Consider the following 25,168-nt stretch of genomic DNA (forward strand, 5'->3'; position numbering starts at 1 on the left):
TGAAAACAAGTTCTGCAAATGTATTAAAATTGAAACACAGAAATACCTTGTGCATAAGTATTCATACCCAAGCAAAAATGTCATCGACAAGTTTGTTTCTATTTGTTTTTATTTATGTATCTTCACTGTCTTTGCCGTTCTCATGTATTGTATGTATAGTTTGGTGTTGACCCTGAGTATTTCTGTTCATACATGTATGTTTGTTTTATTTATGCCGGTGCCAGATTATGGCCAGATCGCCATTGAAAATGAGAATTTGTTCTCAACTGATTTATCTGGTTAAATCAAGGTCAAATAAATAAACAAGTTAATGAGTCCATCTTAATGCAAGGATAATAGTTTATGTAATTTTGGAATTAATATCTTGGTTTTTAAAGGGTCTCTGATTTGGATAGGAATCAGTTACACACTGTGTAGATTAGGATGTCTCTACCAACTCAGCAAATGTTATACATTTCTCTTGATCCTGACACACTACTCAGTCCCTGCCAGTGACAAACATACCCATAACATAACTTGATGCAGCTACCACTATTCTTCACACGAGAGATGGGGCAGAAACTGCATTGCATGTGCTGGATTTACACTAAACTTAATGCTTTGTAGTAAAACCAAATTAACACATTTCCAGCCACTTTCTTTGCTGTATCACTTGAATTCATTGCTGCAAACACAATACTAAAACATTATGCATATGAGATTCTTTTTCCATTAAGGGATTCTTTTGGGCCACTTGGTTATAGACCAATTTTGTAGACCGAATGAAATGATGATGTTCCATCGACTGTGCTTTTTCCTCTCCACCTTTCAACTTACAGATTTGTGTAAGTCTCCCCAGGCCTCAGGTTCGCATTCCTGAGTGGTTTTGTTCCTCTCCATTTGCTCAATTTGTAATGACACCCGGATCCACACAGTGTGTCATTGATTCATATGCAAATCAGAGACCCTATAAAAACAAAGATATTGATTCCAAAATTACATTAACTATTATCCTTGCAATTCAACTTATTGGGTGATTTGTTGACATTATTGCATTTATAGACAATTTTAAGAGTGTTTGCAAAGTGTATGAATACTTATGCACATGAGGTATTTCTGTGTTTCAATTTGATCAAATTTGCAGAAATGTCTAAAAGAAATTTGAGTCTATAACACAACATTATTTGGAAAAAGTGAAGGGGTGTGATTTCTATAGGCACTGTATATCTCAATACCCTTATGTCCTATATCATACTTAATATGAAGTGGCTGTCTGCATCTACAATGTACAAGTCATTTCTATTTGTTTTTGTTTTGAAAGAACACGCCGACAGATATTGTTGTACTAAGACAAATTGTACAATAACAGTTTTTTTTAAAGTCACACAATGAAGCTGTAAGGCTATGGAAAACCAGACAGGCTTGTAGCCAATGAGGTGGGGAGGTCAGGAGGTGTATAGGATATTATTGTTCATAAATACTGTGCTTTATTGTATATAGTTGATGTATGTGTTGCTGTCTTGATGTGATAATGTTCTTTGCACATTTCTATGGTTCTAAAAGAAAGCAAAGCATGTGGATACTTGTGAGAGATTTGCGGACCTGGAGACGTTTCAAGGGAACCACTTACAAAAAGCCTTATCACTTCTGTTCTGTTAGCAGATGCAGCACAACTATTTTTGCACACATGTTACTGACAAGTTGCTGAGGCACTGTGAAGTCTTTTTGTGACCTACAATGATCTGTGGAAGATGACTTTGAAAATGAAAAAAATAAAGGTCAGATATTTTATTTGCAATTTGTCTCCTTGTCATGTGTATGTTACTCTGAACTATGGTCTGAGCATATCCACACAAGCTTCAAGGTGTATCAAATGGGATCCTGCTTTTGCATCTGATTATCATATTTTAAATGTTATAAGCAGTTTAGTTTGGGTCTGTTTTTTTGTCAAAAAAGAGGATTTTTAAATGAAAGTGGTATACTTCTCTATTTATTCTAATCCTTTTCAGAAATGTTTCCTCTTCCACTGTTGCAATCAGTTGGTTGTTTGGGATTGAGCATACAGGCCCATATTCTTCTCAAAGGTTGTTAATATGACATAATACAGTATGTCCATCTTTTATAACATGTGTAGGAGCCATGAATATGTATTCTTGGGTATTTAGTATTTAGTACAAAAAGCTAATGGGTTTATTATGATTTGTGAGTTATTTGATTTGTTTGTTTATTGTTTGATAACCCTTCCGGAAGTCACATGATTATGGGCGGGCCTACCTGAGGTTACTTTAAGCACCTGTTTACCTGTATGGCGGGAGTGGAGAGAGCGGGGAGACAGGGTCGTGTATTTTTTGTTGGTCGCTTATGGATTTATGTACGTCACCGAGCTTGATTGTTTTATATTCAATAAATGCCTTAAACGTACCTTTTTATCTCAAGCGAATTGTTTTTAGCGCGTCACACAACTTCACCCAAACCCTGCTCGCATCTCTCAGCAACTTGGATTTTTGGCTAAATCTAGTCGCTACATTTGTCAACAAAAAAGCCACATCTCAAGGAACAACATCATATGGCACATTGGATCAAGGATTTTATGATTTTATGGAAAGAGATCGGATAGCACGGACTCGGAGCCCCGCCAACAATTTCAAACACAAGCCAGGAGCAGCCGCAGTCAAAACCAATCCCAGAGGCACGGTAGGCTTGTCGGTGTCATTGAAGCTGTGTAAATGGTTGGAATGCAGCGTGTGCATTGACTGCTGTTTGTCTATTGAAGACTGGTTGGTTGATTGTTGTTTGAAGGTCGGTTTGGAGCGCTGGCTTCCCGGTGTTGTCTCGATGCTGTCAAATGAGGAATCTCCGCGACCGTGGTAAAGTTGTTTTTATATTCGACATTCAACAGACATTCACATTCGGCATTTTAGGGACCGTGGTAAAAGTAGTGAAAAACCCAAAGGAGATATGGCTGTCCTGATCAATAACTCTGCCAATATTGGGCCAATGCACCTCAAACCAATTGTAGATTGTTCTGGGAGTGCCCCTCCAAAAATGGCAACCTTTGGATTTCGCAATCAATTGATTAGGAATTTATTAAAATTCAAGAACTCAAAAACCCTATGGAGATTTGGCTTTCCTGATCAATAACTCTGCCAATATTGGGTCAAAACACCTCAAACCAGTTGTAGATTGTTCTGGGAGTGCCCATCAAAAAATGGCAACCTTTGTTTTTCCCAATCAATTGATTAGGAATTTATTAAAATTCAAGAACTCAAAAACCCTATGGAGAATGAGATATGGCTGTCCTGATCAATAACTCTGCCAATATTGGGCCAATGCACCTCAAACCAATTGCAGATTGTTCTGGGAGTGCCCATCCACAAATGGCAATCTTTGGATTTCGCAATCAATTGATTAGGAATTTATTAAAATTCAAGAACTCAAAAACCCTATGGAGATTTGGCTTTCCTGATCAATAACTCTGCCAATATTGGGTCAAAACACCTCAAACCAATTGTAGATTGTTCTGGGAGTGCCCATCAAAAAATGGCAACCTTTGGATTTCGCAATCAATTGATTAGGAATTTATTAAAATTCAAGAACTCAAACCCTATGGAGATTTGGCTTTCCTGATCAATAACTCTGCCAATATTGGGTCAAAACACCTCAAACCAGTTGTAGATTGTTCTGGGAGTGCCCATCAAAAAATGGCAACCTTTGTTTTTCCCAATCAATTGATTAGGAATTTATTAAAATTCAAGAACTCAAAAACCCTATGGAGAATGAGATATGGCTGTCCTGATCAATAACTCTGCCAATATTGGGCCAATGCACCTCAAACCAATTGCAGATTGTTCTGGGAGTGCCCATCCACAAATGGCAATCTTTGGATTTCGCAATCAATTGATTAGGAATTTATTAAAATTCAAGAACTCAAAAACCCTATGGAGATTTGGCTTTCCTGATCAATAACTCTGCCAATATTGGGTCAAAACACCTCAAACCAATTGTAGATTGTTCTGGGAGTGCCCATCAAAAAATGGCAACCTTTGGATTTCGCAATCAATTGATTAGGAATTTATTAAAATTCAAGAACTCAAAAACCCTATGGAGATTTGGCTTAGATTTGTCTTCCTTTTTGAATTTGTTTCAGGTTTCATTCAGTGACTATGAGGCCATCATAGGCTTCATCAACATAAATAATGTGCACTGGACGTTAATGGTGAGATCATCTTTCTCAATCACTCCACCACACAAAATTGTGCTGCTATGTTAAACTAAGTGTATGATGAAACAGAGGTATGGTTTGTTACAGTTCTGTCAAGCTGCGTCAGGCAGTGTGTTTTAATCGACCCATCTGGAGGACAAGAGCTGGCGCATTCTGAGGATGTGGCCACAAGATTAAGGTAAATATGTACACCATTTACAAATATTTATGCATCAATAAGTCTACATGTAGGGCACAGTCATGTATGTATGGCACAACAATGAATCTGTTAGATAACAGAATTTGTTTTCCATACAGGGAATACTTCAGAATGCGGCTCAATAAACACGGGAAGAAAGACAGGCTGGGGTTGAAGTTGAAGGGGGCAACTATCAACCACACCAAACAACAAGATGGCTTCAGCTGTGGCGTGTTTGTTATGGAGGTGAACATAACATGATGTTTCCATATTCTGTACTCTTTGATATATTTAACTTTCAATTTTAGGATACTGTAGTTTAACAAGTTTAAATTATGTTCATATTTAGTTTGCTAGACAGATCATTGCAGAATTTCCAATCATCCCAACACACATGGTCTTAGACCCCTCCAAGAAGGGTATGACGTGGAAAAGAAAGGTGTTTGCTGAGGCCATTCTGGATGCATCAGGTGTGCACAATTAATTAACAGGGGCATATAAAATATTAATGCTATTACCCAGAGTATGACATTTTACAGCATACTTTCTTACAGACTTCAGAATCGAGAACTGTTGCTCCATGTGTGCATCTCAATCTGTTCCTGGAGGAGCCACACCTGTAATTCATTGGGTTAGTACCTGTTTCACTTAAAATTCTGTACTGTTTATTACTTATTTATGTATCTCTGTTTGGCAGATAATGCAGTCACACTAAACTTGCAGTATTTTGGTGTAATTTAGCAGATGTTTATAGAATGTGCCAATATTGTGAGATAGTATTGTGTTTCTGTGCTCGTGGGCACAATGTTGTTAGCATTAGGCAATTACCATCAAGTGGCAAGGCCCTTTTGGTCTCTGCTCCAATGGTCTAACCGTTGGGCTACACACCGTCCAGTATTCAATTTTCATGCGCATGTGATTTGGTAAAACTTAAATTACTATAAATGTAACAAAATACCATAAGTTAACTGTTAATTCATTCTCATTACTGTATTAACTAATACCTTAGTTGACATTAGTAAAAACAAAAGGGCGACATTGGATAATCTCCTGTTTTGTGCTATATGTCTGGAGATCTACACTTTAGCTTTTCCTATTCCACTCACTAACTCTACATGACGATAACATGCATCATGAGGGTGTAAGACATTATGTAACCGTTTCTAGGTTCAGTAGTTGAACCTAGTAGTTGAATCTGAAGTAGTTTGAATCTAGTATCATGTGCTACTCTCAGTGATAGTTTTGTTTTCAATTCTACAGATTGCCTGCTCTGTGTGCATGAGGTGGTTCCACTCAGAGTGTCTGAGTATGACTCAGGAGGAATTCAATGAGGCCAAGCGAGCTCCAGTCTGGAAGTGCCGTCTTTGCTGTGACAGTAAAAAGGGTAAACTCAGGTACATAGGAATGTATCACCTTAAAGCCCATTGACACAAGGAAAAACACCTTACTATCAATGACTGAATTGTAACACATTTCCATCCCAAATAAGACTATCACCACCCATTCTATGGACTGGTGGCATTGTTTTCTGAACACCACAGCCTACTGTGTCAGAATATATGGAGAAGTAAAGAGAGAATGTCTTTGAATTATATGCGAGGAAATGTCCCAGTCCAAAAGCGTTACGCCAGGGTTCAGGCTATGTGGCCTGTCTACGCATTGACCCTTCTCTCCCGCTCTCTCGCTCTTCCTCCATTCCACAGGGCCCATTGAGCAGCTCAGTGACTACACCAGAATGCGCAGTGCCCTGTTCTAACTAACGACTTCGACGCCTCACCCCTCCCCACCAGTGTTGTTCTGTGCGTCATATCAGCTGTTTGTTCTCCTCCTCTCCATCACTCCTCCCTCTCTCCTCTCTGTTCCAGCTGGTTAGGAGAGATGGTTTTATAATAGTTTATTTTTTGTGCCAATATATTTTTTAAATAAACATTTTGTGTCCATTTTGCTGAGTCTGAGAAAATCTGCTCCTCGACTGAAATAAGTACACCTACTGATAGCCTAAGCCTTGTATTGTTGTGCTACAGTGATTACAGCAGATTCTGCTGTCACCTCCCCGATAGTAATCTGCAATTGGTTTGAGCTGCTTTGGCCCAATATTGGCAGTTATTGATCAGGACAGCCATATCTCCATAGGGTTTTTGAGTTCTTGAATTTTAATAAATTCCTAATCAATTGATTGGGAAAAATAAAGGTTGCCATTTTTGGAGGGCCACTCCCAGAACAATCTACAATTGGTTTGCGGTGCATTGGCCCAATATTGGCAGAGTTATTGATCAGGACAGCCATATCTCCATTGGGTTTTTCACTACTTTTACCACGGTCCCTAAAATGCTGAATGTGGATGTCTGTTGAATGTCGAATATAAAAACAACTTTACCACGGTGAGATGCACCCAGTTTTCTCACGAGCCGGGATCTGCGCATTTTTCCAAGAGAAGCCCGTGCTGAAGAATCCGTTCCATTTCGCGGCCTTCTTCGGAGCTGGTGTGTGTGCATTCTGGAATGTTTATGTTTGAACGCTTATTTCTTTGCCGACGGATGTTTTACATTGACCGTGACTCTATCTGAACTCGCTGGCGTTTTAAACGGTTTGCTAAAGTAGATAAATACTTCCTAACCGGGCCTTTTTACAGGTGTTTACTACGACTAGGTAAGCTACATGAGGATGTAGCTATGTAATCAGAATGTTAGGTGGGTTTTGGGATATTACTGCTAGTTAGCTTTGTAATCAGAATGTTAGGTGGGGTTTTGGGATATTACTGCTAGTTAGCTTTGTAATCAGAATGTTAGGTGGGTTTTGGGATATTACTGCTAGTTAGCTATGTAATCAGAATGTTAGGTGGGTTTTGGCATATTACTGCTAGTTAGCTATGTAATCAGAATGTTAGGTGGGTTTTGGGATATTACTGCTAGTTAGCTAGTTAGTTTCCAGATATTACTGGAAAGTTAGCTTTGTAATCAGTGTACCGACCTTTTATCGAAGACTTGACTGGACGTTACTGCCTGCCAACGTTGACAGAACATAGTATGACAGAACAGTCTACTTCCTCATCCATACTTAAGTCATAAAACGACGTCAAGATGAACCCTTTGGAATGATCCATAACCGTTTCAGCACTTGTGAACCTCCCACGTGAGAGGATTGTCTTTTGGGAGTCTTGCTTTGAAAGTGAAGCGGTTCACCTGGCGCGTGGTGCTGTGGCTGAGGACGTTTGAGAGTAGACCTAAGCAGTCTTAAGAAAAAGCCTATATATAATGCCCGATGTAGACACGGCTGCAGCGAGTAGGCTATGTCAACCATTAGGGGTTAATCAATGATTTAATTGTTTCCTCTCTATGTATTATGCTCTGCATGATCGCACCTTATTTCAGGTCATTGGTTTTTTCCCCCATCCAGATATGTTTATTTTTTGTTCATTTTTAAACCAGTGTACTGTTGTGATTGTGTAGGTTCTCATGAATAGATCCACTCCACTGGACTGAAAGGAAGTCAGAAAGAAGACCAGGAAGAGAATAAGTAGTAGTTTTAGTGAGTGGTAATGGCCTACTCTAACTACAGCAGCCTGAATAGGGCTCAACTCACCTTTGAGTATCTACACACCAACTCGTAAGTACCATCTTGGGGAAAATACACCCAATACATACCACACATGCATCACACCCAGACCAATTCTCACGCCACCAATGTTCACTTTGCCCAACATGCCGACTTATGTTTTGAAGGTTTTCTAGGCCTATGGAATAACGGTTTACTAATGACTGCAGTCAGGGTTTTTTTAACTTTTTTTTAAATTTAACCTTTATTTAACCAGGCAAACATGTAAGAACAAATTCTTATTTACAAATGCAGCCTGACCAAAAAGCAATGGCTCTTTGGGGTGTGGTGGTACTGTATCCATTTTACCCTCAGTCTGTGACTTGCACTGCACATGATCCATAACAAGGTGACCTGCATGATTCCAAAGAAAAAACAGAGCTCTGAACATGTTACATGAACCATTTGTATGCTGGTGGATTTTGAGATGAAGCCACTCACTAGTGGTCTCCTGAGCCCAGGGCTTCACTGTCTTATCAGTGTAATCCAGAATCGTAGGGGCTCCAACACAGTTTAAAAGCTAAGTTAGAATAGACACTATGGATGACTATATGAAACCTGCTTTCTGGGCACCACTGAGTCTGAAGACAATGGAAGGATGGGGGGGGGGGGTGGGGTCAGGAGGAATGACGTTGACTGCTACGGAACAATGATTGAGTACATAAAACTGAGCAACACCTGTTTAAAACCCCTGTGAACCGCTGGGATGTTATATAATTGGATGCTGATGTTCCAAGGTCACTGCTATGTGACAGCCAGACATGAGATTCTCTTTCTATAGCTGCTGTGGCTTACAAAACAAGATTAGGATTCAGATTCACCATAGAGGCCAGGTAGAGCCTGGACATTAACACCATCAAACAATACTGCAAGGATCAACTTTATCTTATGCCACCTGGTGCATGTAAGGCCCCTATTCAATGTGCATCAGCGTACAGAAGCGTACAGTGTACAGAAGCGAGCGTGGCGCAGAGGACCAAACCGCAGACCATGTTATCCTGGATTGCCCGGTGTACTACCCACCCAACGGGATGCATGGTCTGTCGGTATTAGATGACGAGACGATGACGTGGCTTCTGGAGGGGTGTCCAGAAATATAGCCCGGGTGAGCCCCTCAACCAGGTCTCGGGGTGGTAAAAGGGTAGCCCCTCGGCCCCGAGCCTGGTGGAGTGGAGAGGAAAACAACTACCCATACGCCGAAGAAGAGGCGTACATCTCTTAATCATTTGGGTTAAGAGTGTAAACATAATGCAAGAGAATTCAAGAACATGGTCTAAGACTGGTATGGACCAAGGCAAATACCAGTGGCAGACCATCCCTCCTCATTGAAGTGTTTTTGTATTTCCTGTATCAAGAATGAGCTATCCACAGCTATCCACACTATCCACACTATCCATCCCCTACAATAATCAAAAGGAAAATACTAGAGTATGTTAAATGTAATGGGAGGAAGAGGTCTGACGGGCCAGATGAGACTTTTTGGGGAGGACAGGGGAACCCCGAGGAATGTCAATGAAGCCCCAGTATGCACAGGAGAGGAAACCCCTCGCAAAGTTGAAACAACTCCACGTTCGCAGGAGAGGGAAGCAGTGCTCCTGGGAATTAGTTGAGACTTGCTGCTGATATTCAAGGTGTCAATGCTGAGAGAGACAGCTAAATGTTTGTCTTCAAATCAGTCAGATGTTATGAGAGCATAATTATAATTATCAAACTGCACAAGAGAAAGTTGTTTTAATCACAAGCAGATTAATTAAACTCTGAGCTTTCTAGATACCTCGATTGAGAGAGCACACAGAGAACCCAAATGCTTCTTAATTGTGCTGGGAATCTCAGCCAGCCGCTGTGTAGCAGACGTGTATCAGCTAGACAGTGTTGGCTTCTCTGGTGCTTTGTCAACCCAAATACGCTCGGCAACAAGTAGGCCTACTACTGCGAGCAGAAGATGGAGGGTCAATACCCACCGGTCTCTGCGGAGGAGGTCAAAGGGTGATTATTGCAGCAGTGTTGGCTTTACTATTGTGCTGGAACGTCACTCCCTGGAGACATGTAAGTCCAAATGAGGATGACTAAGTAGTAAATGAAGGAAGATGCTGTGTGATGACTTTCCACAGTAAATTACAATGTACACTGAAGCCTGTTGATGGATGGATGGCGTGATGTTACTACTTTATGAGGAAGACTCTGGAGTAAGAAAAGGTTGTAGGCTTATGGGGCGGCTGTGGCGCAGGAGGTAAAGCCGCCATCTGATGATCGCAAGGTTGGCAGATCGGCGGTTCGAGCCCCGGCTGGCCACATGTCGAAGTGTCCTTGGGCAAGACACTGAACCCCAAATTGCTCCCAATGAGCGGGCCGGCGCCTTGCATGGTAGCTTACAGCCATTGGTGTGTGAATGTGTGTGTGAATGGGTGAATGAGAGGCCGTTGTAAAGCGCTTTGGATAAAGGCGCTATATAAGTGCAGTCCATTTAGGCTTAGCACATCTTAAAAATATATTGTCACCTTCTTAAAATAATGGCTTATGTCACTTTTGAGGAGAATGATGTTTTTGTCTAAATATCATATATTCTATATTTGGTTCAGTTTTTCTCAACTTGAAAATATGACGTACGCCATTATTTTAAGAAGGTAATGATATACAGGCTTAAGAAAAAGTGCAGATGTGATTTATCATATGAAGCCATTTTCCGCAACAATTTTTGCAACAGTCATTCAGGAGTGTTGATCTTCATTTTCTTACTACTGGACCCCTGGGTCCTACCCACTGATTTAGAGCCAACCATCACAGTACACAATCAGTCGCCCCCGCTATCCTTTACCACCACCCATAATCATTTCAAACTACTTGCCCGCCTCTACCCAGACTTTCTTTGCCACTTAAATAAATGTTCAATTGAATTGACTGGTTGTTGTATGTTTCCAGGACAACCCACGAGTTTCTATTTGGAGCTCTGGCTGAGCTGGTGGACAACTCCAGGTACTAATAATGTCAATTGCTAAGGCCTTGAGTTTAATGACTCTTCTATTAACGATACACAACACTGTTCTCACTATGTATATGTGCTGCTAAATCACTTAAAATAAAACTTAGCAGTGTCAGGTTATGTTTACCCTGATCGGTCATACACCTGTTGATCATCTATCCTACAGGGATGCAAATGCAACCCGGATCGACATTTACACAGGTACGCCATGCACACACATATATATACACACACACACACACACACACACTCCGACTCCAACACACATCTACCATCATGTTCTAACCTGTATTGCACCTCCCCTGGCTGACAGAGAAGAGACAAGACCTCCGTGGAGGCTACATGCTCAGTTTCCTGGACGATGGGACAGGAATGGATCCCAGTGAGTGCTACACTGATGTCACTCATATACAATGACTTACAATAACAGGGCTCTAACTAACAGAGACTGAGGTCCAAGTTATACTAGCATGTCTCATGGTAGGGTTAGTCTAACAAGTCAGTGCAGCATTGAACCATGCTAATCGCTGGCTCTTTCTCTACATCTCACTCACTCTCTCTCTCTCTCTCTCCATCCTTCACTCTCAGATGAAGCTACTCATGTGATTCAGTTTGGGAAGTCCAGTAAGCGAACTCCAGAGTCCACTCACATCGGCCAGTACGGCAACGGGCTAAAATCGTAAGAGACATGTGGAACTCCCAGATGAAGCTGACGGACAGACCCCACTGAATAGATGTGTTGTGTCTTTGGAGGTTATTGACTTACTGTGGTGTGTCTGTTCTTTAGGGGCTCCATGCGTATTGGGAAGGACTTCATCTTGTTCACTAAGAAGGAGAACACACTCACCTGCCTGTTCCTTTCTAGAACATTCCATGAATGAATGAATGAATAAATTAATGAATAAATGAATGAAGAGGAGGGGCTGGATGAGGTCAGGGGTCAGCTGTAGTGGTTTAATCTGGCAATAAAGTGTAGGATGTCTTTTGTTGAATCCCAAATGGACTCCTAGCATCCAGGCACTTTATGTAGATCTGAAAGGACTGGAGAGGTGTATCCAATAGGGCCATGATTTCACTAGTTTCTGTTGTTTATACCTATTCCATTCAGTGTGTATGGCCTGTACAATAATGCTGGTTATCTTCCCTCACACCGGCAAAGAACCGTTTCGGTTTGCATTTGCAAACCAAGTCTGGAACCGGCCACCGCGTTCAGACCGAAACTGAAAAGTTGGTTCGCAGCGGGAATCTGAAAATAGTGGTTCTCAAGCGGGAACCAAAACGTAGAACAGTCACGTAGTCAGTAGGTGTGTCATATTCTAGGCTGCAAAGACCAGCAAGAAGGAAGGAGACAAAATGGAATCTAATCTAAATCTAATCATTAGTGATCAAAACAATTATCAAAAGTTTCATCATTCTCTCTATCTTCCTCACATGCTCAGCAAACACACACACTCACACAAGCGAACGCAAATTTCGTAAGCCATTTCTATTCCAGTAATGGAGCAGCTGATTAGTAAGAGAACGCGTGTAGAAAGTGTCTTTTGTTTCGTTTCATAGAAAATAGTGTTTATTTCAGATACTGTAGTGGAAGATATTATCCTAATTTCCAGTGAAGTAGCCGCCATCTAGTTGTGACATTTTTGTTTATCCTGCCCCTTCATCACCCATCGTTGATGACGCGGATGGTTCTGGTTACACTGGTATGAACGCGGGCTGGTTCGCCAGACAGCATCAAGGTTCGGAGGTTCCCGAACACGAACGTGAACCGGAACAGTTCTTTGTCGGTGTGAAAGCCCTATGAGTGACTCCTCTGTCAGGCGATGAGGTTAGGACTCAGTAAGATGGAGATTGTCCTTTAAGCATTTGTGTAATATTCAGTTATTCCCTCCCCTGTCAGGTGATTGTGCCTCTCCCCACCTGGGAACTGAAGACCAGGCAGCCAGTCACAGCTGACCCTGAGAAGTATGCCATTGAGACAGAGCTCATTTACAAGTACTCTCCTTTTAAAACTGAACAACAGCTGATGGAGCAGTTCAACAAGATAGAAGGTAGCAGTGGTAAGTGTGTGTGTGTGTGTGTGTGTTTTGCCGGGAGGGGGGGGGGGGCAGCTGTGTGTTTTAACAGCAGTCATTTGTGTGTGTAGGTACTCTGGTGATCATCTATAATCTGAAGCTGATGGATACTAGAGAACCAGAGTTGGATGTAGAGACAGACTACCAGGATATTCTGATGGCTGGGACTCCAGCAGAGGGAGTGTGAGTATTAGTGTGTGTGTGTGTGTGTGTGTGTGTGTGTGTTTTCATGCGTGCATGATAGCATGAGGGGGGGGGGGGGACATAAACATGAGGGGGGAAAATATATATTTTGGATAAACATTTGTACTGTAAATGTGCATGACTAACCTGTACTTAAGGTAGTGATCAAGACTATGTGTGTGTAGTGATAGCATCACTTCCATCCCCACAGTAAGCCAGAGCGGCGATCATTCCGAGCATACGCAGCTGTTCTGTACATTGACCCACGCATGAGGATCTTCATTCAAGGACACAAAGTCAGCACCAAGAGAATGTCCTGCTGCCTTTATAAACCTAGGTAACACACACACACTTCACAAAGAGGTCTTCGTGCACCTCATAGAAATCCAGGTGCACTCTATACAGTCTATACAACAACTGTGTCTGTGTGTCATCAGGGTGTATAAGTACACGTCAACTCGCTTCAAAACCCGTGCTGAGCAGGAAGTGAAGAAGGCTGACCACCTTGCTAAGATCGGTGAGTCTCCATTCGAAATAACTATTTTAACTCTCAGAACCCTTTTCTACACACTTAAACCACCTGTGCTGTTTGGCTGAATGCGTGTATGTGTCTTTCAGCTGACGAGAAGGCTCGCGAGGCGGAGAGTAAGAGTTTAGCTCTGGAGGCCAAGACCAGGCCAAGACCAGACCTGTCCAGAGATGCACGGGTAAGAACACACACACACACACACACACACACACACACACACACACACAAAACGAACCATCACATTGTTGCATGGAAGTTATTGTTCTTTTTTAATTCTATAAACATGGCAATATCTTGCAACCCACTTGCAATATCATGCCCGGTCCTCTTCCCCAGGCCATGCTGAGGAAAGCCCAGGAGTTGGCCTTGATGCTTCGTGGAGATGCCGAGATGAAGAGGAAGATCCAGGAGACCAAACAGAAGTCAGTCGAGACGATCATTTACATTTACATTTTTGGCATTTAGCAGACACCTTATTCCAAAGGGACTTATAATCGATACATTTGACTAAGCAAGTGAATCATAAATTCACCTGTCGTAGCAGGAAGAGTAATCTAGCTCAGGCCAGGGGCCATTGGCAGTCGTGAAGACAATAAAAACAATTGTTTAAATGCAAGGGTTTATTAATTTACAGAAGTCAGTCTACCTTATAAATAAACAAATAAAATTAAGCTAGTTACAACTATAAAACGTACACATCCCTACTTCTCTCTCTCTCTCTCACTCACTCTCTCTCCACCCCTCTTCCCAACGCTTCTCTTTCTCTACCCCCCTCAGAGCATTAAAGGAGCCTAAGGAGCTGAGTTTTATCTTTGGGGTGAACATCGGGCAGAGGGACCTGGATGGGATGTTTGTGTATAACTGCTCTCGCCTCATCAAACTGTACGAAAAAACAGGGCCTCAACTGGAGGGAGGAATGTGAGTCACACACACACACACACGTATGTAACTGAAGAGGAAGTATGCTAACTGTGGACTCTTAATGCTTAACTCTACTATCAACTATAAATGCGTATTTCTCTGTATGTATGTCAGGGCGTGTGGAGGTGTGGTGGGGGTTGTGGATGTTCCCTACCTGGTTCTGGAGCCCACTCACAACAAGCAGGACTTTGCAGATGCTAAAGAGTACCGACATCTTCTGAAAGCCATGGGAGAACCCTTAGCCCAGTAATGGAAGGATAGCAACATCGGTGAGACTCACGCAACAGCAGAGTTACACTGACACAACCCCTTAACCACTATAGAATGGTTCAAATTGTTTCTGTGTTTTGTTGTGTGTGTGTGTGTGTGTGTGTGTGTGTGTGTGTGTGTGTGTGTGTGTGTGTGTGTGTTGTAGCTCAGAAGGGCATTGTTACGGCTCGCCAGATCCAGATATGGCCGAGGCACACAGGAAGCGGCATATTGGCCGGCCGCTTCCGAGGGGGGTATAGGAGTATTTCTGGACTAGGATCCGTCGCGCAACACCGCCCCCGTCTGGTGCTGGAGTAACGGTACTGGGCTCGAGGAGCCAGTCAGCCTAGTCTGCCTGGCGGCCTCCTCTGGGACTGCCGGCCACGGGGTCGGGCGGCGGATCCTTCGCAATAGGCAGGGGATAATTGGATGCTAAGTTGGGTTAAATTGGCTACCAAATTGGGTGAAAAGGGGATAAAATCTGAAAAACAAATAAAAAAAAAAAAAAAGAAGGGCATTGTTACGTTTTGGGATGAGTTTGGGTACCTGTCTGCCAGCTGGTCCTCGACCCCCTCCTCAGAGCAGAGGTACAAGAGACGCCGTGCCATGGAGATACCACACTCACTATACAGTGTGGTAAGTTGCACTCACGCACACAGTAACTTTCAGCACATATACAAAGACACTGATCTCCTTCTCTCCATCCCCTACAGATAAGTGTTTAAAGTGGAGGACTCTGCCATTCCAAATGGATTCAGTGGATAAACGATATCCAGACAGCTGGGTGTGTCTGATGAACCCTGACAGCACCCAGGATAGGTACACAGAGAGACACCCACTATTACATATAGTCACCTTCTTAAAATAATGGCTTAAGTCACTTTTGAGGAAAATTATGTTTTTGCCTAAATATCATATATTCTAGATTTGGTTCAGTTTATTCAGACTTTTGCAACACTTTAGAAATATGATGTAAGCCATTATTTTAAGAAGGTGACAATATGTGTATGCGCTACTGATATGATGGAACTATTGGCATCATTGTGTGTGTGTGTGTGTGTGTGTGTGTGCGTTCTGGTGTTTTAGGTGTGATGCGGCTGAGCAAAAGCAGAATGTACCGTATGGCGTTCTAAAGAAGGACAAGCAGACAACTGAGGACAAACAAAAAGAGCTCACAGATAAGATCAAACAACAGCAGGAGAAACTACAGGCACTTCAGGTAGACACACAGTTACATAAACATGCACACTCCTTTTTCAGAGGGCAACTTTCTCATGTTTGTTGATTAAATAGACTTGAGCCCAAACTGTTTTTGATGAATGGCGTAAATCTGCACCCCCTAATTGGTGTGTGTGTCTGTGTCTGTGTGTGTCTGTGTGTGTCTGTGTGTCCGTCCGTCCTCGTGTCCTCAGAGAACTAGTACTATCAGGTCTTCAGCAGATGTGCGGAAGTTACCTTTGGATGTCAGCTTGAGACCTAACACAGAGAACTCTTCTCAGGTACCTCACACTGGTACATACTCTCTCTCTTGCTTTCTAAATATAATATAATATATACATATATCAATCTCCTGTTCTCTGGGTCTCCTAGGCAACCAGGTCGTCAGAGCGAGTGACACGCCCCCGCTCTCCCCCCTTACCCGCCGTCCTCAAAAAAAAAAAAAGCTTCCCTCCATCCTTCAGCCGCAAACCCACTAATGCCCGGACTGCTGCTGCAGCTCCCTCTCCACCCCCTGCTCCCAAAGCTGACCTATCTAAAGCCAGAGCTGCAACAAAGCTCCCACCCCCAGCTGCAAAACCCACCCCCAAAGCACCTGCCAAGACCCCTGCCAAGCCCCCTCCACCCAGCCGCAGCTCACGTGTGGTGGAATTCATCAGCTTGCTGGGTCAGGGTTTGTTTTTGTGACTATTTGGTTTATACTATACCAAACGTGTTGGCTAGGTGAACAGTAAGATCCATGAAATTGAAAAATTCACAAAACACATACTGTATATATATATATATATATATATATATATATATATATATATATATATATATATATATATATATATATACTGTATGTAGATAGTTAAATGTCCACCCATAGGTTGTGAGAGTGATAGCAGATGCCATGGATAAGTCATGGTCAACTGTAGTTTGTGCTTGTTTATAAAGGGCTGGTATGATTTGCTGGCTGAAATGCGGACGAGCGGGAACTACGTAACAAGACTTGATTTTCACTTTCAACATGTGTTTAAAACCTGTGTTCTGACAACAGAGTATTGTCTACTGCTATAAAAACACCTATGGCCTTTGTTGTGGCCTGGTCTAAATAGGTAGCGTAAATGCCACAGCTGGTTTCCACTTCACTCAGTTTTTTCTTGTACCTGTGATGTTCACATTCGGGTGATGCCGACTCAAATGAGTGAACAAGTTCGACGTACAGCCAGCTACATACCCGATCACAGTTGAACAATGCCGGCATATAGCTTTGGTCCGATCCACCTGTCTTTGTCCATCGTCATTGTAGGTAACCGAGAAACCGTAGTTTTCCCAAAAAGGAGATTTAAGGGAAGCTAGAGGAACTTCAAGCTCTAGTTTATCTGTGTTCGCCATAACGACTGCTAAATTACTAACGATCTCTCTGTGGCGTGTGTGCACATGCGTACTGGCTGAGATTACTTTTCTGTGCGTGATTAATATATATTTTAAAAATAAAATAGTGCTACAGAACCAACATTAGTTCTGTCCGTTTAATTTGCGTTTATTTGGGAAAATGTAAAAAATCGACTGACCATCAGGAACGAATAATCGGTTATTCTGTCCCATCCCCAGAAAGCAGTTATGGTAGTAAGGTCTCTCTGTATGTATGGTCTCTCTGCAGACTCCAGCCAAATCCTCTCCTGCCAAACCAACCACACCTGCTAGCAGCCAACGCAAGAGAGTGATAGAGCAGGAAGAGAGTGAGGAAGAGGAGGAGGAGGAAGAGGAGGAGGAGGAAGAGGAGGAGGAGGAAGACGAGGAAGAAGAGGAAGAAGATAGTGAGGAAGAGGAACCACAGCTCAAGAAATCCAAGATAGCATCGGCAGTTGGGAATCGTGGTAAAGCTGTTGAGAAGGCATCTCCAGCCAAACGGGGCAAGGTGACAGAGGTATGTATGCACGCACATACATACACACACACACACACACTAAACTACTTCTCAGACTTCCAAGTGTGTTGAGAGCGTACATCTTTCTCTGTTAAGACCCTGGCCAAGTCAACTGTCCAGCAGATTCAGTCTCAGTTTTGTGTTGTTTCACAGTGTCAATTCATCACATTTTCTTTTCAGTTCAGTTATAGTGATGGCAAGAAGAACCTTGCTTAGCACGTATAGACAGACAGATAGACAGACCAAAAGATGGAAAGACCTATCGTTGAGGAGGAAGTAAATGAATGAGGGCACATGAAAAGGAAAAAGGATGGAATAGTGTTAGAAGAAGAGAGAGAAGAAAAAGAAGGCTGCCTTGGCTGAGAAGAAGTGGAGGTCCTTCAAAGACAACCAAGAAAGGAGATATAAAAGCACATCAGTCCATGACAAACGTGTCAGAAGCAGGCCTCTATTAAAGCAGAGTGACATGGAGGGTAGTCTCTAGTATGAATGTGGACTCCACTATGTATGCTAGCTGGTGCTTTCTCAAGTCCCCAAACAGTGATAGCAAATGAAGAGACGGCTAGAGTTCCACAGCTGCCCCATGGTGCAGGTCTTCATGCAACGTTGAAGTGGAACAGCAAGACTGCAGCTGCAATCAGACCCACTCTGCTGTTGACCTTGTAGGTGGTCATGCCCCCTGCCAGCACTAAGTTCCCCCAGCCTGAGAAGAAGAGTGGCAACATCCCGGCCGACCCCTGCGACACCGCCCCTGACTGGCAGAGCATTGCCCTCCTCCACCCCTAAACTCACCCCCACCCCACAGCCTGGGGCTAAAGCCAAGGTACACACACACATACACACACACACACACACACACACACACACACCTTACAGCCTCCATGACCAAACCCCCCACCCTTCAGCTGAGGACCAAGGTACTCACTACTGTCTGTAACCCTCACCTTCAGCCAAGACCAAGGGCTCTTCTCCTTCTCAACTAACTCAACTACTAAGTAGAATGGGTCCTGTCTTCTACTAACTCTGCTATATATGGAATGGGTTCTCTCCAGCTCTCCTTATTGACTTGAAATGACAAGTCGGTGATGGGTCCTGTCCTTCTCCCCTAACTCTACTCTAAATGGAATGGGTCCTGCCCTACTCCTATCTACTCTTTATGGAATTGTCTCAACTCTAAATGGAATGGGTCCTCTCCTTCTCACTTTGGATTTTGGTGTCTCTTTTCTATTTCCATCCCTTTGTTTTCTACACAGACATGGTCAGGACCAGCTCCTGACAAGACACGCTGAGTGACTGTCCAGTGGATAGGTTCTGGTATAATTCTGGGTTGTGAGCGTTTTTAAATGTACTGTGTTTTCATGTATTGTGTTGTGCATCTTTCAGGTGTCTGATAGTGATGAGGGGGAGGACCCAGCAAAGGATCTGAAGAATGCTCAGAAAGGTGAGAGATGCCAGGTGGTCTACAGAGTTCCACAGCTGAACACACAGTGGGACAACAGGACTTGGGATGTACACAAATGCTTATGCTCTGAAATGCATCCATAGTCCCTGTAATGAAATTGTGTATGTGTGTACATGTGTATTATCTCCTGTAGATAAGGGTTTGCTGGTGGAGGTGCGTGTGAGTAAGGAGTGGTACACCGGCAGAGTGGTTGCCATAGAGACCAGTAAGCAGAGTGTTCGTTGGAAGGTGAAGTTTGACTACGTGCCCAGATCCACCCCCAAGGATCGCTGGTACGGTCACTCTTAGAGAGAGAGGCATAAAGACATAAATATGTATGCATTCTCTCTGTTCTCTTACACATCTGTGTGTGTCTGTAGGGTGTTCAAGGGCAGTGAGGAGGTGAGGTTGATGCGCCCAACCTCCCCCATCACTCAGACCCCTGACACACAGCAGGAGACAGAAAAAGGAACCGCCCCCATGGAACCTGACACCACCCAACCAGGAACCAGTCGAGAGGTGACCGACAGCCTGGTCACCATGATGAGGTAAGCTAACAATGTCATCACTGGTATTGCTGTATTGTTTGGATATGATGTAACTGCTGCTGTATGATGGTGTGTGCGTGGTGTGTCTCCAGGACACTGCTTCGTTATTTCTTTCCCCCTGATTTCCGGATCCCAAATGATGACGTCAACAGTATGACAGCAGAGGAGCTGGTGGCCTTCCCCATGGTAAGACTGACCGCTGATTTGTACACACAACCCTTACCGTGATCCTCAGTTATAGAGATCTAATCTGGTCTCTCCGGGCTTTGATCTGCAAGGTTCTTAAAGCAGACAAAATCTGACAAATCATGGTGTCATGGAGGTGAGGTTCCAAATGGAAAAAGGGTTGAAAAAAATCCCTCGGATGTTTTCATAACTCGACTAGGTCAGTTTTAAGTTTCATTTGGTTTCTTCAAATGTCTTCACACAATCATTGCCCATCGCTCGCGAGGTAGATGACAGCAAGCATACTGAAGAAGTGGAAGTTAGAGGGAACGCATGTGGAGAAGCTAAACAAAGCTGATTTGGCAAAGTGAATGCAAACAGAAGAGATGGATTATCACGAATGGAAGAGATGCATGCGTGCAATAATGTATCTGTATCTAATCCTGTCTGTGTGTCCCTGTAGAAGGAGTATTTTCAACAGTTCGAGTTGGCTCTTCAGTCATTGTGTAACTCGTACCAGAGCAGAGCTGATGCCAGGGCCAAAGCTGTGGAGGAGAAGAGCAGCAGTGCTGAGACTAAGTTGAGGGAGGCCGATGAGAAACTACAGAAACTACGAACCAACATTGTAGCTCTGCTACAGAAAGTACAGGAGGTAGTTGGCTATGATGGCCTCATAGTCACTGAATGAAACCTGAAACAAATTCAAAAAGGAAGACAAAAGCTGTCAATTAGAAACAAGACTGGATCTAATTAATGGCGTGCCATCCCTGTGTGTGTGTGTGTGTGTGTGTGTGTGTGTGTGTGTGTGTGTGTGTGTGTGTGTGTGTGTGTGTGTGTGTGTGTGTGTGTGTGTGTGTGTGTGTGTGTGTGTGTGTGTGTGTGTGTGTGGACGGGCTGAAGTGCCACTGTCAGCCAATGAATAAAGTCAATTATTCCTCTATGACTGTGACTGTGTCACTCCTAGAGGGCTGCAAGATTAAAGCATCTAATGATTTTAACTCTAGCATGTTTACAAAAATGGTTTCAGCACCTATAGAATCAAAGAATGTACAAACTTGTAACCTATACAATGCACTAACTAGTATGAGATATTTAGAACAACTTGTCATTTCATACAGTACCTTGACAGACAGTATAGTAGGATAGATTAGGACATGTTTATTCATTTGCACACAGGTCAGTACTTTGGACTGTGACCAGTTCACACTGGAATCTGATATAGGTCACATTTCAAAGGGCAATAGGAACAGCCAAACAAACAAATCAGATCTGGGCAGTAAATCAGAATTGAGCAGTAAGCCTTGCAGTGTGAACATAGTACCTTTCGTAGGGATTGACGTGCCATTGCCTCCCTCGTCCCATGGAGAATCATACCTCCAGTATAGTGGTTGAGCAAAAAAAAATTTTGGCCCTTGCCACTCTGATTTATAAGTATCTGGAGGTATGTTTCCATTACCTGAAAATGACAAATGTTTAATAATTCAATGTTCAGTATTTCGTTTGAAATATTTTAACTTTATCTATCCTGTATGATGTTTACAATTATGAAAACAGTGTAGTCTTGGTTACCTCCCCTGCCAGCCACTGGTGTGGTCTCAGTGTCAGGAACTCAGCATGGCGGAGGGTGTAGGACACGTTCCTGTTTTCTTTGGAATTAATCAATGCCACTACCACCCCACTGTCTTCCTTCCCCCAGAGAGAGTTGATCTGAAACACATTAGTTGAAATTGTTAAATATGATTTCAGACCCTCTTAGACAACATCATACTACATATCAATATGTGTCATACTGTATGTACACTTTGACAAATTTGTAGAGCAGCTATTCTCACCGAGTGGGCTGTGGTCTCCTGGTGGGCCTCAGAGCACCACCAGTGGGCTTCTGAGCTTTTGGTAGCCTTCTATCAAAACATTAGATTGTTATTGTATTTGGAATTATTTATTCTTGTACTGCCCATTCAATACCTTGCTTTTGCACTTGGAACTTGTGTACTTATTATTCCTGATCACTAACAGTCCTCTTGACTACCAACGTTAAATGGACTCATTGTAAGTTGCTTTGGGCAAAAGCATCTGCTAAATGACAGTAATGTGATGTAATGTGAAGCGTGCTACATCTTTACCATAGCAAAAAAAATGCCAAAAGGAGTGAAATGGTTCAAATCATTGTAATGCTTGATGGATGTCTACTCTAAACTTGGTGGCTGACAACATGACAGATGGATGTAATGTAAATAATGTAAATTAAATAAATAATGTATGCAAGGTACCATGGTTTTGGCTGGTTGATCTTGGTTGATCTTGTTTTTTGGGGGGGGCTTTTTAACCTGCAATGCATATAAAGAAGAAATATTATTGTTAATTACAACAACAATAATGTAGAATATATTTGGCACAAAATAGTACTGTAGTAGTAGTTCATGATACCTCCTGTGCCATATCCACCTTCTCTTCCTCCTCCTCCTGTGTCATATCCACCTTCCTCACATCCTCCTCTTTCTCCTGTGTCATCCCTTGGTCTTTGTCACAGGAGTGTATCTTCTTTTTCCTGGACTTTTTAACCTGCAAAGCATATAAAGAAGAAATATTATTGTTACAACAATAATGTAGCCTATATTTGGCACAAAATAGTACTGTAGTAGTAGTTCATGATACCTTCAGAGGAGTAGTTTTGTGCTTTGGCGATGGCATGTCCGATGGTGGGTCAAAATATTTGCTTCTTTGGCGGGACTGTGTGGTGGTCTGACATGTTTTGGCCCACTGTTCTTCTGGGTTCTCTGGGACCTCAGGATGGCACGTTTTCGGCTTTATTGGTCTGATTGGCCACCAGGTGGAGCTTGATTACAGTTGGGCCTTAATCCAGAGTGCCCTTCTGGCCTTCAATAAGGAGAATGTCATCATTTACCTCGAGAAGGCACACCTTCTTATTGAGGGGAGATTTACCAGGAGACAAATGAGGAAGATGACTGTTGTCCACCTCTGCTCTGCTCATATCATCAAGGCTGTGAGTGGGGCGTTCAGCAGGAAGACCACAGACAAGGCTCTGAGAGAGTTTGCAACTTACTGCGTTGCACAGCTGTTGAATAGCACATGCATGCTGGCTGCTCTCACAGTCTTTCGTCACATGTGTGTTGTGTTCACGGCAAAGTACTCATCAGAGGTAATAAAGAAGAGTATCACTGTCTTGCAAGGGCTCATAGCCAAAACTGGCACACTACATGGTGATACACAAACAAAGCCTCTCCTCCAACAGAATGAGCTTCCAACAGATGCTGAAACCATCTTTGCAAGGTCACCTTTTACAAAAATCAAAGCAAAAAGAAAGAAATCTTGAGCTCCTTCTATTCCGAGGAGGACAAAGACCAGGCAGAAGGCAAGAACAGTGAAGCTGGACCCAGCCTGGCCACCTCATTTGACTCTGCTGAAGGCCCTGTGGTCCAGGCCCTGAGACAGGCCGGAGAGGAGGGCGAGGATGACTTCCTGGTCCCCAAGAAGAAGATGAAACTGGAGGAGGAGAAGAAGACGGTGACCGTCGTCGAGGAGACAGCAGAAACCGCCGTCAAGGAGACAGCTGAGACCGTCGTCAAGGAGACAGCCGAGACCGTCGTCAAGGAGACAACAGCCGCGGCCAAGCCTAGGACTGAAAGGCCAAAATGGCCCAAGAAGAAACACAGGCAGTCCGGAGGACGCCTCATGCCGGGGCCCTTCAGGGTGAAGATGGGGGGCCGAGAGTTCAGCGGACAGAGGCTGAGGGCCTACGGACTGAACCCCAAGAGGCTGCACTTCAGACAGCTAGGCAGGCAGAAACGAAAAAATAAATAAAATAAAATAAAATAAAACAAAGCAGAGAAGCAAAAGAGCAAGCAGTGAAGGAGCGGGTGAAAGGACACAATCAGACGTGCTTAACAAGAGAACTTCCTGCCAACTGAATATGTCCAAAATGTGACTGCACATAAGTAAGTAAGTAAGTAAAGCTTTATTTATATAGCACCTTTCATACAAGAAATGCAGCTCAAAGTGCTTTACAACAGGACTAAGAACATGAAGTGAATATAATAAAACATAGCATAGAATGAATATAAAAGTAGGGGAAAACAGTAAAAGAAAAGGTAAAGATAAAATACAATAAATTAAAAAAAGAGAAAAAGATAAACAAAATGCAACCTCTGCCTTAACACTTAGTAACCGCTATCCATCTTCTCATCAGCAGAATACCTTTCCCTATCCCTCTCATTTCCCTACCTTACACAGTCTTTCTGTACTTCTCACTGGCTTTCAAGTTCAAACATGGCTGACCTTGCACCAAAAATCCAGTATCAACATTGCAGTTTCTTTCTTTTGCACTTACTCAAACCTTCTGACAACGTACAATCACCTCTTTCTCATCGATCCGGCAGTGTCAGATCACAGTATTTTAACCAACTGGATATGTAGCCTAACTGTCGTCTGTCTCTAGACACAGCAGCGCAAAATCCCAGTCAACTGGATCTGTAGCCCAACTTGGCTTTGTGGTACCAATGTTATCCCCCCACAGTCTGTGGAGTTAAAGACCATGTGCATTACTGTGTAGAAATATAAGAGATAAATAGATAAAACATTTAAAGTGCAGCAGCTGGCAAATGAGCAGTAGGCAGGTGCAGATGAGCTAGTTAAAGGAGTGCAATAGCTGGCAGATGAGCAGTGGGCAGGTGCAGATAAGCTAGTTGAAGGCTATATTGAAGAAGTGCGTTTTTAGCTTTCTTTTAAAAATATTTAGTGAGCTGGCTTCCCTGATCTCTAAAGGTAATGTGTTCCAAAGCTTTGGGGCATAGTTGGCAAAGGCTGCGCTCCCGATCTTCTTCTGACTGTTGCTGGGGACCTCTAATAAACCTGCGATAGATGATCTTAGTGTTCTTGAGGGTGCATAATTGGCAAGGGAATTAGCAATGTACTTTGGGCCTCGCCCATTAAGGGCTTTGTATGTAAGGAGGAGGA

The 25,168-nt window shown here is 43.0% G+C and overlaps 1 protein-coding gene and 1 pseudogene across 2 annotated transcripts in view; one reads left to right on the forward strand and one right to left on the reverse strand.

Annotated features, from left to right (window-relative positions):
- The window catches only part of LOC308164000 (transcriptional regulator Myc-like), a gene marked incomplete at both ends in the record, with an annotated part of 137,214 nt that overhangs the window by 50,631 nt on the left and 61,415 nt on the right, over positions 1-25,168 (reverse strand). The window lies entirely within an intron of this gene.
- On the forward strand, positions 7,918-24,016 carry LOC308163472 (ATPase MORC2A-like; annotated as a pseudogene). Its single transcript has 26 exons — positions 7,918-7,985; positions 10,893-10,946; positions 11,120-11,154; positions 11,267-11,335; positions 11,542-11,632; positions 11,741-11,830; positions 12,832-13,010; positions 13,097-13,208; positions 13,420-13,545; positions 13,646-13,725; positions 13,827-13,915; positions 14,074-14,159; positions 14,515-14,655; positions 14,773-14,927; positions 15,413-15,543; positions 15,621-15,726; positions 15,994-16,126; positions 16,320-16,406; positions 16,498-16,767; positions 17,774-18,040; positions 19,424-19,481; positions 19,636-19,774; positions 19,862-20,029; positions 20,122-20,215; positions 20,658-20,846; positions 23,549-24,016. The product of its transcript is annotated as an ATPase MORC2A-like (transcript).

The sequence above is a fragment of the Nansenia antarctica genome, assembly GCF_963989245.1.
Source record: "Nansenia antarctica genome assembly, chromosome: 8".
NCBI lineage: Eukaryota > Metazoa > Chordata > Actinopteri > Argentiniformes > Microstomatidae > Nansenia > Nansenia antarctica.